At 39.4% G+C, this 17,627-nt stretch overlaps 1 protein-coding gene across 6 annotated transcripts in view; it reads left to right on the top strand.

Annotated features, from left to right (window-relative positions):
• Nucleotides 1–17,627, top strand: part of PLPPR1 (phospholipid phosphatase related 1) — a 641,182-nt gene that overhangs the window by 443,150 nt on the left and 180,405 nt on the right. Inside the window, exon 1 of one of the 6 annotated variants that reach the window (XM_060299955.1) lies at nucleotides 11,459–11,522. The exons of the other annotated variants lie outside the window; for them this stretch is intronic. The gene's annotated coding sequence lies outside the window, so the exon portion shown is untranslated. Of the gene's footprint in view, nucleotides 1–11,458; nucleotides 11,523–17,627 lie in introns of those variants that run through there. 6 annotated transcript variants of the gene reach the window in all.

Genomic DNA, 17,627 nt, shown 5'->3' with positions numbered 1-17,627 from the left:
TGCTTTATATTATAATTAGTTTATGTTTCTTTCATTCTTTACTGGTGGTTCTTGACTTTTCTTGTGTGGTAAGAGATGGTAGTGGCAGTCATGAACCCCTTTGAGGACTTATCAACGTTAGGAACTCTCTCAAGTAAAATGTGTGTGCATTTAGACTGGGTTAATGCTCTAGTGATTACTCATGTAACATTATATATTTCCCCCATCAAAATATAATTTGAATGTTCTTAGATTTTCCAGACCTATGAGATCACTCTTTTATTTAGTATCTCAATACTAAATATGTCATAAAGGAAATCTAGTCCCTTTCTGAAAACATCTGAGTGTTTGCTGTAAATGCTTCTGAGTTTTTGTTGTCATGTGTCCCCTCTGGGTCCAGCTGCATGGAGCTCCAGAACCAGCTTTGGAGAATGGTTGACACGCTTAGTAAGGACCTGAGGATAGCTTGAGGTAATTTAAGAAGGGACAGAAAGGAAAAACTAATAGTTGGGCATCAGACACAACTCTTCCTCAAATTTCTTATTGGATACTTTACCTGATATATGGCCATCTTGTTGAGTAAACAGTATAAATGGATGAATGAAAGAATAAATCTATAGACCCTTTAGATATTAATGAACTGGGTAGTTCCAACAAACCCTTACACAAGACTGTAAGGTCCTTAAAGGCAAAGATTTTTCCTACATTCTTCATCACTTTATACTCATAAACTGCTGCTCAAAAACTATTTGTTAAATATATTAATAGAATAAATTCACGAACCCACATACACTGGTACACTAAAGAGAAGATTAGCTCCTCTTTTTTAAACTTCTTCCTTTAAAACCAGGCTAGAAGCCCTTAAAAGAATATTTCCAAATACAAGAGCATTATTCCTCCCAAAGAGAATTCTGCCATCACCTCTTTAATGCTGTTTATAGAATACCACTCTTTCCCACTTATCACATTTCTAGTTATTCTATCTTTTCCATAGACTATAAGCTTATAAACTTGATGAGGGTAGGAACCACTTTTATCTGTATACCATTGTATTTCCAGGTTTTAGATGGAGATAATAAATATTTGTTGAGGGAGACTTATTGCATCAATGAATGGATGATTAAATCAACCAGTTGATCCGTCCATGAACCATGGGTTTGCTTAGATTGTAAACATCTTGCAAAGGCTTATTCCATTTTGTATTCCTGACCTATACCATAGAATCTGGCACAGAGTAAGTGTTCGATAGATGCTTGTTGAATGAAATAAACACATGCATAAATGACAGTCTTGGATAAGTAGTGTGATTCGATAATTTATTGTCCAACTTGGGACTCTTCGTTCCTGAAGGCGGGCACCATTTGTAGTTATGCCAGGATATCAGGCATAGACCAGAACTTCCCAGACACACTGGGAAATTTGGTCACCCTATGGATCAAGATGATACGAACAAAGTAGATTTTTGTTTAGGGAAAATAAAAGCCAATTCATTGCAATGCAGTTCCCCTGAACATTTTTTAAATACCACCCCATGCCATAAATTAACTCTAAATAATTAAGCTACACATATTATTTACTTTGGAAGTCCCAAGATCCTTCCTAACTCCAAGAGGTCCTAAAAACTGGAGGGCGGGCTCAAAACATCCCAGAGAGCAATTGGGCATTTGCCTGCCGGCTGGAGGGGTAAATTGTTGTAATGATTTGCATTTTTGCTTTTTTAACCTATGGAAAGAGAATAAACATTTCCCTGGGAATACTGCCCTCCTAACCCTCTTGCTTACCGCAAATGTTCCCAGCCTGCTTTGGTCTGAAGTTTCTTCCTAAGGCATCTCTGGATCGTAGTGCAGCCTTCACTTCTATCCACTTTAGATTAGATCCATTTAGGTAGCTCAGGCTAGAACTAGCTAGTCTCTAGAGCCCGTGGTGTTGGGAATGAACTGGGGCTACAATTGCATTTATGGGCTTCATCTCCTGTTTGTGGATTGCAGAATCCTCTGGTCAAACTAACTTTCAGGCAGCGTGGAAGAGTGACTTTAGAGTTAGAAGAAAAGTCTGTGGGCTAAAGTCATACTCTGCTCTTCAGATGTCTGTGTGAACCTGAGGAATTCATGTAACCTTTCTGAGCCCCTTTTTACTCCTATGAAAAGAGGTTATGTTGTGAAGGTTACAATATTAAGGGAACCTTAATGTGAAGGTGCTTTATAAACTGTAAGGGACAGTACAGAAACTGTGAAGGCCTAAACAGATAAACATCTTGTAGCTGCTCTGGGCATCATCAGTGATAACATTAGGATGCTGCCAGGTTCTACACTACTGTTTGTCCTTCTCTTTAGAAAACAGTTAATAATGTCAGTGAAGTCCAATAAGTTAATTTTGCCTATTTTTTAACTTGACGTTAATGAAATTATATTGTACATATTCTTGGATTTTATTTCTTCTTACTGTAATATTCCTGTAATTTAATTATATTTCATATTGCTCTGTATGGCCAAAATTCACCCATCTTCATACTATTAAGTATTTCATGGCTTTGTTTTCTTTTTTGTTATTGTTATTACACACAGTAGTCCTATGAACATTCTTTTACTTGTACCCTTGTGTGAAAGTGCAAGAATTTAAGGGAAAATTTTGAGTTATAAATAATTCACATCTTTAGTTTTACTAGGTTATGTCTAATTATTTTCTTCAATGGGTAAAATAAACTGAAATACCACTAGGAGCATGTGAATTTTCTAATTCCTACATATCCTAGCCAACAATTGATATTGTTCAGCTTTTAAATATTTGCTAATCTGGTGGTTATAAATGGTACTGTATTATGGTTTCAATTTATATTTTCCTGATTACAAAGAGTGTAATTATTATTTAATACATTTATCCACTATTTGGATTCCCTACTCTGAAGTACCTAGTCACATCTTCTGCCTATTTTTCTACTTGATTGTCTTTTTCTTATTGATTTGTTGGTATTCTTTATATATTGGGGGCACTAATGAATTGTTAGTTATATGTGTGGCAAATACCTTCTCTCAACTTGTGGTTTGAGTTTCAGCGCATTTTTTAAAAATTTTTATGTTGGAAGAAGTTTTTTTTCCCCTCCGTGTGATCAAAATTAACTATTTCTTTTAATTGTCAACCCATTTGTGTCATATTTAAGAAAACATATACTGCCTTGGCTCATAAAATATTCTCCTGTATTGTTCTCTAAAAGCTGTAGAATTTTGCCTTTTGCATTTAAGTCTTAAATCTACTTGGAATTAATTATGGTGTATGATATGAGATGGGACAAATTTAATTTAATTTTTCCTATGGATAACTAGTCCAAATGCCTGTTTTATGGAAAGGCCATTCTTTTCCATAGATTTTCAGTGCAGGCTCAGATTTCCATGTATCTGTGGGTCTGTATTTCCAAGTAGCATTTTAAAAAGAGAAACAGAATCATCCTCATTGAAGCTCTCATTTACTGAGAGCTTAGTTTGGGCTAGGAACTCTGCTAAAAGCTGTTCATATGCATTGTTTTCTTTGCCCTTCAAATAATCCTGTTGCAATTGGTGGGCACTATTCGTTTTATCCCCATTTTACTGATGAGTAAACTGAATATCATACATGAATTATATAAATTAAGTAATCAGCTTTTCCTGCTAAGGAGTAGAGACTAGCAATGAACCTATATTAAAGACTTGTTTATTTTGCAAGGCACCATTTTGGTTTGAGAAACCAGAATGTATCCTTAAAACCCTGAGTTTTCATTTGTTATCTATTGAGACCTACTGTATAGTGCAGGCAACTCTACTCAGTGCTCTGTGGTGACCCAAATGAGAAGGAAATCCAAAAAAGAGCGGATATATGTATACGTATAGATGATTCACTTTGCTGTACAGTATAAACTAACACAATATTGTAAAGCAACTATACTCCAAAAAGAAAAACAAAAACGCTGAGTTTTTAAAATGCCTTTTTGAAGCTTTAAATTTTATTTCAAATACAGTTGGGAAAATGATGATAAGCACACTTCCAGCTCACCTCTGCTCCTGCCATGCCATCTCAAAAAGCTTTTTATGGAGTGTTTTGCCAGAACCTACTCCTTTTATAAGGGTTAATGCATTCATTCAACTGTGCAAACAGACCATTCTCTGATGTAAATTCATGTAAGGAATGAAGAAAAATTATTTATTGTTAATCACATTTACATTAAATGAATGTGCTTCTTAATGCCTGCAATCGGGTGATCCAGTCAGCTTTATAGGGCTTTACTATTATTTTTAACATAGGTGATGATTAAAAATGTATTTAATGTATTCATTTCAGCCTAAGGCTGGTATATTCAATGTAACATATGTCTAAAAACCCCACTGGACACCAGAATTCCTTTATTATAGAAATTCCCCCTGTAGAGGAAATGCCTGATCACTAGGATCGTTTTCTATTTAGAGAGATCTCATCTGTTTATGAAATGGCTAAAGTGTACCCTATAAATAAAATCTGAATGTTCGTATACTTGTGTGTACACACACACACACACACACACACACACACACACACACAGAATTCCTGCCTCTGGTTAAGTTATTATGGCTAAGTAACATTTTTTGTACATTTTATACACCTTACCCCACCCACAAAAACATATAGAATAAAATAAAATCTTAATTGGCCATTAAATTGGAGATCTGTAATATATGTATAACCTTCCTTTTCAGGAAGGTCAGTTGAATTTTGGGAGAGAGCAAATTCCAGAAGACAAAAGCTTAGAGAAAAATTTCCTGTTTTTGGTATGTTTTTCCTGTTAGATCTTAGTTTGCTGCAGTTTTTTTCTATATTTTTCGTTCTGGCATTTTTTAAAGGGGGAGAATCATACAGTCATAACATGTCAGAACTGAATGAGACCTTAGAAATCTTCTCATTCAGAGATCCTCAAAGTATAATTCGTGGATCCACAAGACCTTTGCAAGGGGTCCACAAGGTAAAAATTATTTTCGTAATAATACCAAGATGCTACCTGCATCTTCACTCTCACTAGTGTAAAGTGAGTTTCCCAGAGGCTACGTGGTATGTGTTATCACAACAGATGGAATGTAGACATAGACAAGAGAATCTAGCTGTCTCCCACTTACTAAACATAAAGAAGATTTGCAGCATTGTAGGAGAGCTGCTCTTTTAGTTGTTTTCTATTTTGGAAAATCTAGTTATTTTTCAATAATATGTTTTTATGTTAACCTGCATTGGGTTTATTAATGTTACCCTTGAATTAATAAATAGTTTAAAATTTTCTCAGTTTTAATTACCAACATAGTAAAATTGATTGAAATAACCCACAAAACAAAAGCTCTTTTGGGTCCTTAATAATTTTTAAGAGTGTAATGGGATCCTGAGACAAAAAAAAAAAGAAACTTTCATCTACTTTAGCTTAATGCCATCATTTCGCAGTAAAGAAATGGAGACCTAGACTTCCTCAAGGGTGTAGTTGTTGCATTTAAATCAGCATTTTTTCTCATCTCTCTTTTGACATTGCTAATCATTTCTCTTGCAGATATGTATCTGTGGCACTGCCATATGTACTTCTGGTCTGGAGCACAATTATAGCTTCACAGAAAGTATTCAGATATACTCATTGAATCAATGGTTATAATGAACTTTTAGAAATCCTTCTAGTATGTTCTACAAGGGGTATAGGTAGGAGGTTCCTACCCAGAGCACTTGGTGTTGATGTTTTAGCATTTCCACAGAAAGATTAAGTTAGTAATCTGCAATCCTACTACCCAGGCATAATCACTGTGAACATTTTTGAGTAATTCTTATTTTTTTAGGTGTGGTTTTGAGAATTTGACTACTACCCTATATTTTAATGAGTTTTAATCATAATTAACCAGCCATATATAATATATATGGTGGTTTATTCGTGACAGCACTTTCAAAGTTACTTTGAAATCTTGGCACACGCAAAAGGCCATTATGTGGAGCTGAGTGACTCTGCTTTGGGGTGGGAAAAGTGGGAAGACTTTGTGTTAAATGATTCTCCCAGCAAAGTATCCCAAACATGTAAACAGTTTGGCCATTGTTAACAGTGCCAAGACACAATAGTTTTTGTTATTGTTTTAAGTTATCATATATAAAAGCAGGAGAATATGAATGTGAAGTGAAGGATATAAATCACAATACAGTTTTTTAGCTAGTGAATTAGTTAGTTGAAGAACGGCAGGGGCAAGATTTTCCCCAGTCTTCAGAATCCATATGATGATTCACTTGGAATTTAGAATTTGAGGTCCAGATTGAAAAAGTGATTGATCTCACTCATAATTAAAGAAATACAAATGAAAATACAACATAAATAATGCAGGGTCTTATCTTTCAGGGTAGCAAGGATTAAAAGATTGCATAATAGTGTTGCTAAGAAATGTAAATAAAATAACCATTTAGAAAAGGCAATATGATGATGTCTAGAAAAATTAAAAGACATATATCCATTTACTTAACAAATTCCCTCTATACTGAAACATCTATGTAAGTTTGCAAAATACACGTACAAGGATGGTATATCATTGTTTGTAATAGCAAAAATTAAATGATGGAAATATGCATCAATGGGGACCATTTTTTTAGTAAGTTCTGATATATTCAGGCAACCAAATCTAATGAAATCATTAAAAGGACTGAGGTAGAGATATAGGCACTGATCTCCAAGATATCTTGCTAAGATATAGCATGCTTCCATTTGTGTAATATGTATAAATTGCATATATCTCTGTGTATGAATATAAAATTTCTGGGAGAATAAATAAGAAATTGTTTGCAGTAGTTACATCTGAAGGGTGGACTGTAGGTTGGGGTCAGGGAAGAAGGTAAAAGAGACTTTTGCTTTTTGATAGATTATGTTCAAGTGTTACTCCTATAATTAAAAACATTTTAATAAAAAGTCTTAAAATTCTTATCTTTTTTGATCCAGCAATACAAATTTAAGGAATTAATCTTATAGAAATAATTATGTATGTATGCAGAGCCCAGGTCCTAAGATGGTCTTTTGGCATTGTTAATAAGTAAAGGATTCGAAGCAATATGTGACCAGTCACAGAAAATGGATTACGTGAATTATAGTGTGTTACTAAAAATGATATTGTGAGAGAATATTTATACCATATTGTTAGATGGTGCCCCTTAAAGTATGTGCAGTATAACTCAGATATCTGGGATGAGATGTATCAAAACATGACTAGTGGTGGAATAATGATTGATTTTTATTTTCTTTTTTTTTAAAAAAATCTGTATTTTCTAAGTGCTTAAAAAAAAACACAACCCAGGTCATTTTAAGAAAATAAAAATAAAGGCTAAGACATTTAGATATTCCTGCTAAGAGTAAATTAATCTCCTCTTAGCATTGTTAGAACATGTGATTCCATATTTTCATGACCCAACTATTTTCTTAGTTTAGTAATGCTACTTACTGCTAGGCTTACATGCAGTGGAATTCCCATATAACTGATGCATTTATAAGACCTGTCTATTCAGCAGTCAGTTCCTTTCATAAAAGTATGTTGGAGTTTGTGTAGTGAAATATTTGAGGGACAGTATTTTCCTGTTGTACCTGTATTTGTGTACCTAAGCTATATTAAATGAGCAATGAGATTCGATATGGTTTATCAATATTCTGTTGATGATACTCTGGCATTTTATAAATAGATTTTATTATTTTTTTTTGGTTAGATAGAAAAACTATGAAGCACTGTCATTTACTTTGTGAAAATTCAGATACTAGGTGGTAAAACCTTAATCGCACAGTTAAAAAACTGTACCTTATGACTTTCTGAGTCTCCCTGACCGCAGAGTATTGCCAGTGCATGAGCTGCTCTCTGCTTGGCTGAACTGAACTGTATCATGTTAAGGCATCTGCCAACCCAACCCACCACTGATAAAGATACATTTAAAGTGCACCTAAATATTAGAAAGTCTTTGTAGTAGAAGAAATGAATAGAATTTATTCTCTCAAGTAATCTTTTAAAATACATACAGCTTTGCTTCAACCTTAGCTCCTCTCTCCCAACTTCATAAGGTGCTTTATTTTTTTACTGTTATTATTATTATTTTGCGGTACATGGGCCTCTCACTGTTGTGGCCTCTCCCGTTACGGAGCACAGGCTCCGGATGCGCAGGCTCAGCGGCCATGGCTCACGGGCCCAGCCGCTCTGCGGCATGTGGGATCTTCCCGGACCGGACCGGGGCACAAACCCGTGTCCCCTGCATCGGCAGGCGGACTCTCAACCACTGCGCCACCAGGGAAGCCCTTAGCATAGTTTTGATTTGAGTAAATCAGAACCAATACTGAGGGTTCTGAGGGGGTTGGGCAGCAGGGGAGGGAGGAAGATGACAGACAATAGGGGCAGTTTGGGCGGCACCACAGGAGATCAAGTAAGGCGTCATGGACGTGTCCTGAAAAGTGGACAGGAGCCTGAAATCAGTACTGTTGACAAAATCAGCAAAGCAAACAGCAGCATCAAGAGCAAGGGTTGAGCGTCTAGCAATGGCTTCCCATTGCCCATGGGAAAAAAAATCCCGTCTTTACCAGGCCTGAAAAGTCCTACAAAATCCGGCTCTCACTTTCCCCTCAAGCCCCATCTTTCTCTCCACTCCCCTGTTGCTTGCTGTGCTCCAGCAAATTCACCTGCCTGTGGTTCTTCCAACATTTCAAGCTTTTTCCCTACTCAGGGCCTCTCCACATGCTCTTTCCTCTGCCTGGAATCCTGTTTGCCCCCATACTTCCCATCCACTGTCCTCAACTTGGCTGACTGCTATTTCTTCAAGTTTCTGCTTCAGTGTAACCTCCTTCAGAGAGGTCTTTCCTGACTTTCTAATTTATAGGACCCTTGCCAGTTACACCATGTCTGGAGCCCTCTACCTGTCACCTGTGTTACCGAGGTCCTACCATCCTCCCCAACATAAATGGCTACCTGAGGCCCAGAGAGGTCGAGTAAGTTGCCCAAACTATCAACACATACTAGCAAAGGGTATATCAGCCAGGATCCCAGCAAGGGAGAGACAGTACACTTGGATTTGCCTGATTTAAGGAGCCCTTAAACTTAAAGATCCAGGAAATAGATAGGGCTGTGTGGAAGGGATCATCTGTAAAAGACTGAGACATAGGTGAGGAATGTAGCAGAGAGGGAGGCAGGAGGGGAGGAAACCATACCACACTCTCCTTTCTCCCTTATCTCCTGCTATAGTGCTCCCTGCTGGGAAGCAGGAAGGCAAGGGAGCCAGTGATGTGATCCGCATAGATCAGCCCTTAGGGACACAGAACAGGATAAGAAAGGTCCATGTGGAGGCAAGCAGCAATGGAACAGGGATTTGAACTTAATCTGGTTCTGTAACAGATGCTCTTAACAATGACACATGTTTGTGTCTCTGGTACATAGTGCTTAATCAGGGCTGGTCCTGATGTAATGAAGACCTGAAGGATCAGCGAGAGGTTGCTGTTTTTCCTGCACTCATTGAAAAGCAGAGTAGGTAGATGTTGCTGAACATCCTTCTCTATAGGGGAGAGCTAAGGACCATTTATTAATTAACCTAGTGCTTTTCAGAGGTGGAGGAGAGGTCTCCTTTTTATTTTGCTACCTCTTGTAGTTAATTATGTTTCTTAGAATAGTCTGAGGCTTGCAGCTGCTGGAGATGACTCTCAGGTAATTTCGGCATCACACTCTGGGGCCAGCCTGTGTTTGATTCTGCTGCCTCATCACGTTCTGTCCAATCCCCGCAGAACAGGAAGGACATTCATTTAGGAGACCTCATTCCATTCTCCCAACAGAGCCCCAGTGAGAAAAAGTGCCCAGTTCACTCCTAGAAGGTCTTTTTCTTCCTTCCAAAGGGAGCTTCAGGAACATATGGGAAAAGAGGCAGCGTAAACATTTGCATATATCTGTGCTCCAAGGCTGATTCACATAGAGGATCAGCAACCTGCATAAATTTAACCTACGAGGGCAGCTGTGATAGTTGTGGGAATGAACGGTGACTGATCTCAATTATGCAATTATTTATCAAGTGCTTACCAGGGGACAAACACTTGGGGCTACTATGATGAACAAAACAGACACGGTGTCATCGTACTTCCAGAATTTCACTTTTAAAAATACAAATTACCAGTTGAGATTGAAGGATGTGTCTTTCCCTCCCTTAGGGAATATAAGAGACGGCAAAGAATAGAGCTTAAAAAATCATAGATGTGAGAGACATAAAAAACCATATTGCATAATAGCCTTTTAAACAACCATTACATAAAACCTGATGGTAAGATATGCATATATTCCATATGGCATGTGTGCATTACGTTTTTTATCTACAACTTGAATGTACACTTAGCTGCATCCCATCTTAATGAGAGGGATTTCTTGCTTTCTTTGTACTCATAGAATTCCCTCAGGTTTAGCTAGGAGAGCTAATAATAGCAACAGTAAGTCACCTCATTAAGGACAATCACTTTTTGCTGAGTTTCGCATCATTCTCATTACTTAGCAGTGGCTCTTGAATTTACTCAAGTCCTCCCAGTTTTCCAGAAAATGAAAAGGAAGCTTCTGTAGAAACACAATACTTTGAAGATTCTCTAGGAATGACCACAAATCTCACTGTGGCTCTGTGGCCAAATGCCAATATCATCTAGACAATCTAATAAACAGCTATGGAGTGCTTACTATCTGTAAGGCAGGGAACCAGGAAAAAAACATGTGGTTAAGAGTGCAGGCTCTGAAATCAGATGTGTCAAAACCTTAGGGAGGTTATTTAATCTCCGAAGTCTCAGTTTCCTTCTCTTTAAATGGAGATAGTAAGAACATCTTCAAAATTTAGTTGTGAGGATGAAATGACATACCTCGTGTGGCGCCTAGCACAGGTAAGCACTCAGTAGACATCACCTAATCCTACCAGTATTCTCATCATTACTTTCGTTATATCTGATTCCCTCTTCTTAAATAAGTAGGGCTCCAGGATATTGGGGATTTCCTACCCAAGGGCTGCTTTGTCAGATGCCATCAACAGAGACAAATTTTCTATCAGCAGTGGTTTCAAGGGGGAAAGCATAAAGGAACAATCCAGAGGGCAGCCAATGGAGGAAAAAAACAGATAAGATCAAGTGTTCAGAGGAGAAGTTAGAGGCTGAGTCCAGAGAAATTACCTAAGACAGTGCAGCTGTATCAGTTTTGATTCATCCTAGGACATGGATGGGCAAGAAGCCAATAGAAGCGAGCATGACCTGTCCTGGGCAGTAATAGTCAAGAATCTTAAATTTCACCTCACAGACAGGACACAGGTGCTGCTCGCTGGGGTTCTGGGGAATATAGGAGGGAGACAAAGAACATTACTGCCCAAGAGTGAATGTGTCTGGACTCACATGTTAGAGACTAAATTTGCTTTCTGGGAAACAGGGTCTAAAAGAGAGAGCTGAATGGAACATGAGACGAAGTGAAGTTGAGGAGGAGTGAAGCACAGAGGATCTAGGACTTGTCCCATGAACTGCAAGGGGACGCCTGGCACTCTCTCTGGATTCCAGCTTCGAGCGGTTTGAGGTAAAGATGCGACTTCAGCTGGAGCAGCAGATGTTAGAGAGTGATGAGAGAGGCTCTAGGGCAGGTAGGGGGAAGATTAGGAAGCCTACTCTAGACATTCCCAGGGAGTTCAGACTGAGCCTATGGACAATGGAGAGTCATCAAATTCCTTTCTTATTTTCTCCTGCTTTTTAAACAAGCAAGTGGAGTGATGAGATTTCTGTTTCAGGAAGGCCACGGTCTTCTTATACCCACAGTCCTAATTGCTGCTTCCTCCTCACTCCCACGCAGCTTGGCTTTTGCCACATCACGATTTATGTTATAGTTATTTTTTTCCATGACTGTCTTCCTCCCAGTTGTGAAATTCCTTGAAGACCTGTGTCTTAGATTTTGATCCCTTCAAAAATAAAAAGGGACAAGGATAAAGTGCAGATCTGGATGACATCCCATGAGAAGTTTGTTTCCAGAAACTCCTGAAGGCCTTGGGCTTGGGGCTCAGGTAGCCAGTTACCACCTCCTGCACTAGAATTGGGCCCCTGGGAATGCGCAAGCTGTAATTGGGCCTGTAGCACTGGAAGCTTCCTGAGCGTCCTTTTTTCTCTTTTTCGTGTCTTCTCAGTCTTACCATACGCTCAGCACACAGCCCTCAACATGTGTTTAATAGGTGAAAGACTGGTACCTCTTCTTTGAAGGATAGCCACAGATGGGGACTTCAGAGTGGTGCTTTCCCCAGTGTTATGGTATCCTTGGTGGTGTGCTGCTTTGGCAGTGTGGCAGCCCTCCTGGTCTCCTGGCAGATGCTTGGAGTAAAACCACTTCACATTGTACTGCCCGGAGCTGAGGCACAAACCCTGGCCGTCAAGTGTGGCCGGTGGAGGGCGCTTCTCAAGGGAACTTCTCTCTAGAGTCCACTGAACCACCAGATGTCTCTGGGCAGGGGCACTGAGAGTGCACAGGTGACAGGGAAGGGCTCATAACAACCAAGAGGAAGAGTCAATAGCACCTTGGGAGCAAGGTTGGGCTGTAGGGAAACTGAGAAGCTGCCCCTTGAAAGCCTTGAGCTAGGCTGGGGACTACCAATGGGAAACTAAAAACCTTAGCTGAGCACGTGGAGAAAGGCACAGCTAGCACCACTGTACAGTCCCTTTGTGTTCTGCACACCACCAGAGTCCTTGGTGAGCTGGATGAGACACATTTTCCAGAGGACGTCAAAGAGAACCGCAGATGACCTCTAGGCCCTTTACTTCCTTGGAGAATGCAGTGGCTCTGGAAGAATTCCCTCCCAATACTCTTTCCACATCCCTCCCACCTAAACCACTCATTTCTGTCTCGTGTGTTTCTTCTTTAGCTGGCTGAGGAGGCTGGTCCTACACTGAAGGGAAAACCTGGGTTTTCCTTGGCATCTCTACAGCCTCACTAGGGACAGTCTGCCTCAGTTTACTACCATGACTAGCAGAATTTAGGAGATGTTCTTCCCTTCTTTTAGCCTGTGCTTTACTGAGCTTCTGCTTACTGGCTAGGCAAGATCTCTGGCTTCTTTCTGGTGGCTGATTTACCCACATTTTCACACCTAACGTAGTGTTCCAGCCTCCTCCTACTAAGGCTTCCCAGGAGAAAAAATGTCTTTACACACACAAGAATAAAAATAATCATCCACGAAGTGTGAGGAAAGAGATACGGAATGAGGTGTACTCACTCTCTCGAAATTCCTCTTTTCCTTTTTTTTTCTTTTACCCTACCCACCTAACAGCCAATGGAACCAATTGTGAATTCCTTTTGTTAGTTTTGATGGTTAGAATTACTGACTGTAGGCTTTGTGACTTATTTAGAAGAGATAATGTTTGAATGTTCCATTTACTTTTTTCCAAGTTTATTGGCCAATGTATCTTATCAATGTCTTTGTGGGGTTTTTTGTTTTTGTGTTTTTTGGTACGCGGGCCTCTCACTGCTGTGGCCTCTCCCGTTGCGGAGCACAGGCTCCAGACGTGCAGGCCCAGCGGCCACGGCTCACGGGCCCAGCCGCTCCGCGGCATGTGGGATCTTCCCGGACCGGGGCACGAACCCGTGTCCCCTGCATCAGCAGGCGGACTCTCAACCACTGCGCCACCAGGGAAGCCCTGTCTTTGTGTTTTTATCATCTAAATTTATTGTTGCTCAAAGAAGCATCATAAATATCCTTACTGGCTCGAACTTCATTCATTGCCTGGTATCTTTCTAAGTGACTTACTCATGCTCTTCTTTACATAGTCAGTTAACACGTGCTATTCAGTTAGCAATAGGTGCTACTGAATGAATGGTTGGGTGAGTGCCTATTATATGCTAAGTACCATCCCCTTATTTTATCCTAGGACCATTCTGTGTTACTTACAGTCATATTCTTCCCTCTTTAAATAGATATGTGTAGGGTCATCACCAAAGGAAAAGTTTGAGAATCAGTTAGCTCAGCCACCAGTCTCTCTTGGCTTCAGAATCTCTGTACCTTGGGAAAGAATATGACCCTGTGAGGCCTTTCCCGCTCTCTTAGTTCCAGGATTTAGTGGCTCTTCCCTCTCATCACCACAATCACATCCCTGGCATTGGAGTTACTGGAATTATTCTTGATGGCTTAGAAGACAGAATCAAAACCCATCACTGGGTGATTATTGCAGATAAATAAATATGGGCTCAACTTAAATAAGCATTTTCTAACAGTTGAATCTCCCAAAGACAAATGAAGCTGATTCACAAGGGGATGAACACCAGTCACTGGCGTTTTAGGCAGAGGATGGAAGGCCACTTGCTAACACCGGTTCTCTCTCATGTTCAGATTGTTTATAGCCTTCAGGACACATAATGATCATGGACTTCTAGAATGGGTTTCTTACAAGTTCCTATTGATGCCTGAATCTTAGCCAGTGGAACAGTGCAGTGCATCTTAGAAACAGTATCTAGCTTCTTTTTAGCAGACGAACAATACATTTGCATTCATTGAGTTACTGTATACTGTGTCAAGCACTTTTCTTTTTATTCTTTTCATTCCACAGGTAAGGAAACTGAGACTCAGAGGGTTTAAGTCACTTGATCAAGTTCACATCATAGCAGAGCCCAAATCTGGAGCCAGGTCTGTCTGAAGGTCTGTCTTTTCAGTACACCAGGCCACCTTTAATAAAGAATTGAAAGCTACGCTTGCCAAGGCTCTGTCCTTCTGAGTATACCATGCATTTTAGTCACAAGTAACAACATTTACAACAGTAATTTATGATCAAGGAGCAGTTTGTAATTTTTTATAAGTGACTGCAGGGTAAACATAGCTCAGCTTCATTCTGCATTCACCTCACAACATGTACACAGTCGGTTTGTTCTCACATTTCACGTCAGCAAGTGCAGGGGATGTGGCGCTCAAGGAAGGTGAAAAATGATTGAAGGCCTTAGATTGACAGGAGTCGCAAGATTTTTATAACTGGTTATGCTGTGAGAATTGTGAGTGTGGGCAGGTGAGAACAGTGAATTCTTCCAGAGGGTAGCAGCTTTTCCCCTTGCTGTTATACCGGCTGAGTCCATCTCCTCTTTTTTAGCTATAGGACGTGCACTCAGCTAGCTGCTTGAGGGCTGATCACAAATGTGACCATGACAGTACGGTTGAGTCCATTAATTCGTGGTTTGCAGAACTAAGACCAGAGTCACCCCCAGGAACATGGCTGGAGCATTTCCCAATGCTCTGGAAGGCTGGAGCCATCCACACAGTCAGCCTTTTGGTATTTATTTCCTTCATATAAAAACAGACATTGAATTTGCTTTGTATTCATTTGTTTTCCAGGTTTGCTCTTGCAATTCTCTTTGAATGTGCAGAGAAGGATTTTTCAGAGGTAACATCTGAACCATAACAAGGAATCTTATCTGGCAGTCTTCCCTGATCTGTCACTGAAAGCTAATCTCACTATAGGAACACTGTCATACATCATAAAGATATATACCCTTTTCCAGGCATTTAAAAACTTGTTCATCTTCCCATTGTTGTACAAACACTGCCATTGTCGACAACTGTTGGTTTTCATAATACTACTAGCAAACACTTAATTGCACTTGCTATGTGCCCAGCACTGTTTTAAGAGCTTTTTATCTTACAGCAACTTTGTGATGATTCTCATCTTACAGAGGTAGAAACTACATCCAGCTTTTTTTTTTCCTTAATAGACTAGGAAAAAAATAAAAAGTTGAAATAAGAATCCCTGCTAGCTTTAAAGTAGATATTCAATTTAAAACTAAACAAAACACAATCAATTTCAAAGATGTGTATTCTAGAAGTTATTTGTAGAGTCATATTTTTTACTGTTTAATAATTTCTGTAGTTAATAAGAGTCAATAGCTCTACTTAATTAAATATATTTGAGACAGTTGGTATCCCTGTGAAAAAATAGCCTTTTTGAAAACAGACCCAGGGTAAACTCTGAATTGGAGTTGTTGCCTTTTGTATACTACTTCCATCGCTGCCAACCCCTAAACCGTATTCCTTCTAGTACCTAGTCAGCACCTGGTTACTGTCAGAGACTGCTGGCTTTCAGGTCTGTCCGTAGAAGTTAGGTCAGAATTCTTCTATATCTGTTTCCACAATTGCAAAGTAACATTGAATATAAATGGCTTTATCTTAAGTGCAATGGTTAAGGGCCTCATAACAGCATTCTTTCCCTTAGACCTGAATTTAGTTTCAGTACAGTAGATTCACCTGGGCTTATGCCCAATAACTGGTGTTCCTGAAGTTCCTCCAAGAATTTGTTGTGGATGGTTCCCTGTAAGCCAAATCAATGTATCTATATATTTCTAAATCCCTAAATTAGGGGTCCAGACTCTAAAATTGAGACCAAACATTATAAATCTGAAAGTCCCCCAAATTAGAAATGTTGAATAGCTCTACCTTTAAGTCCATCACAAGGCTTTTGAGACACTAAGAAATAGAGCATCTTCACAGTGAGGCCTCCAAGTTTTGAAATCAGACAGCTTGGGTCTGGTCCCACCAGTAAGGGCAAATGCGGGTACCATAAATGTAACGTGTCTGGTGATGGCTGGTGCACGTGAGGGGCGGGGTGGGGTATAAGTGGAGTGAGACCAAGTAGGTAGTTGGAGTATCATTTCAAGAGAATCACTTAGGGAGGGAGAGGAGGAAGAATTAAATCACATCAGGCAATGTAGGGGATATTGGGCTGGGATGTGGGTGGAGATAAAGGTTGACAGAATTCCTAGAAAGAGTAGTTCAGAGAATCTAGAAAAGAATAGGTACTTTGGGATAGTGGGAAGTTTCTTTGAGAACCTGGGTGCTATGTCTGGAGATACATTAAAGGAAAACCTGGGACCTCTATTATTGAAGAACCAAGAGGTCTGCAGCTCACATGGTACAACCATCAAAACATCCAGTTGTAAAGAAATTCCAAGGAAGAAAATCCCCACTGGAATCATGATTCATCCCAACCTACCATTATAGCCTTTTGTTTAAATTCTGAGAAGTTGTTTCCTTAAAAGAATGAATGCTTTTTTTTTCTATGTGAAGAAATCATTTTTCCTTTGAGATGTGATGATGATCTTATTTACTCCTGCCAAATCTTTATATTATTTGAGTCAGTCTGTGGTAGACAGTTTACTGAGTGCCAAATTCAGTTTCCATGGAAAACCCACACTCCCTTCAAAGCAGTGACTGGATAGTTTTTGGCACGCAGTACAGCACAAGTTTAATGTGATGGGAGGGTGGCATTTTTTTCTGTTGACGTGCCCAAGTTAATCAGTGCTATCTCTCAAAATATGTAGGTAATTATTCATTTCTTTGCCTGAGCCCATGTAATGTGCAGGGTTGACACACTTCTTTGATGAGAACTTTGGAAGGAGATGATTTCATAGTCCTTTGTCTTGTGGTTTAATTTGGGTCTTTTGCATGATAACCCCCTGTTATGAGGAACAGAGAAGTTAAATAAGTGACCCATGTTAGCCTGTCAGTAGAGGATTCTGAAACACCATCTTTTTCTTCTAACAGTATAAGTCCTGTGGTTCTCTCAAGGTTGATACAAAAGTTATCTTTTACCAGAAGCAACACCTGACCAACTATACGTAATAATGTTATGCTCTTATTTTATATTCCCGTTTGAATACTTTTAATCATGT

Source organism: Globicephala melas, chromosome 6, assembly GCF_963455315.2.
Source record: "Globicephala melas chromosome 6, mGloMel1.2, whole genome shotgun sequence".
Classification (NCBI taxonomy): domain Eukaryota; kingdom Metazoa; phylum Chordata; class Mammalia; order Artiodactyla; family Delphinidae; genus Globicephala; species Globicephala melas.
Note: the sequence above shows the minus strand (reverse complement) of the source record. Positions and strands in the feature narration are given on the sequence as shown.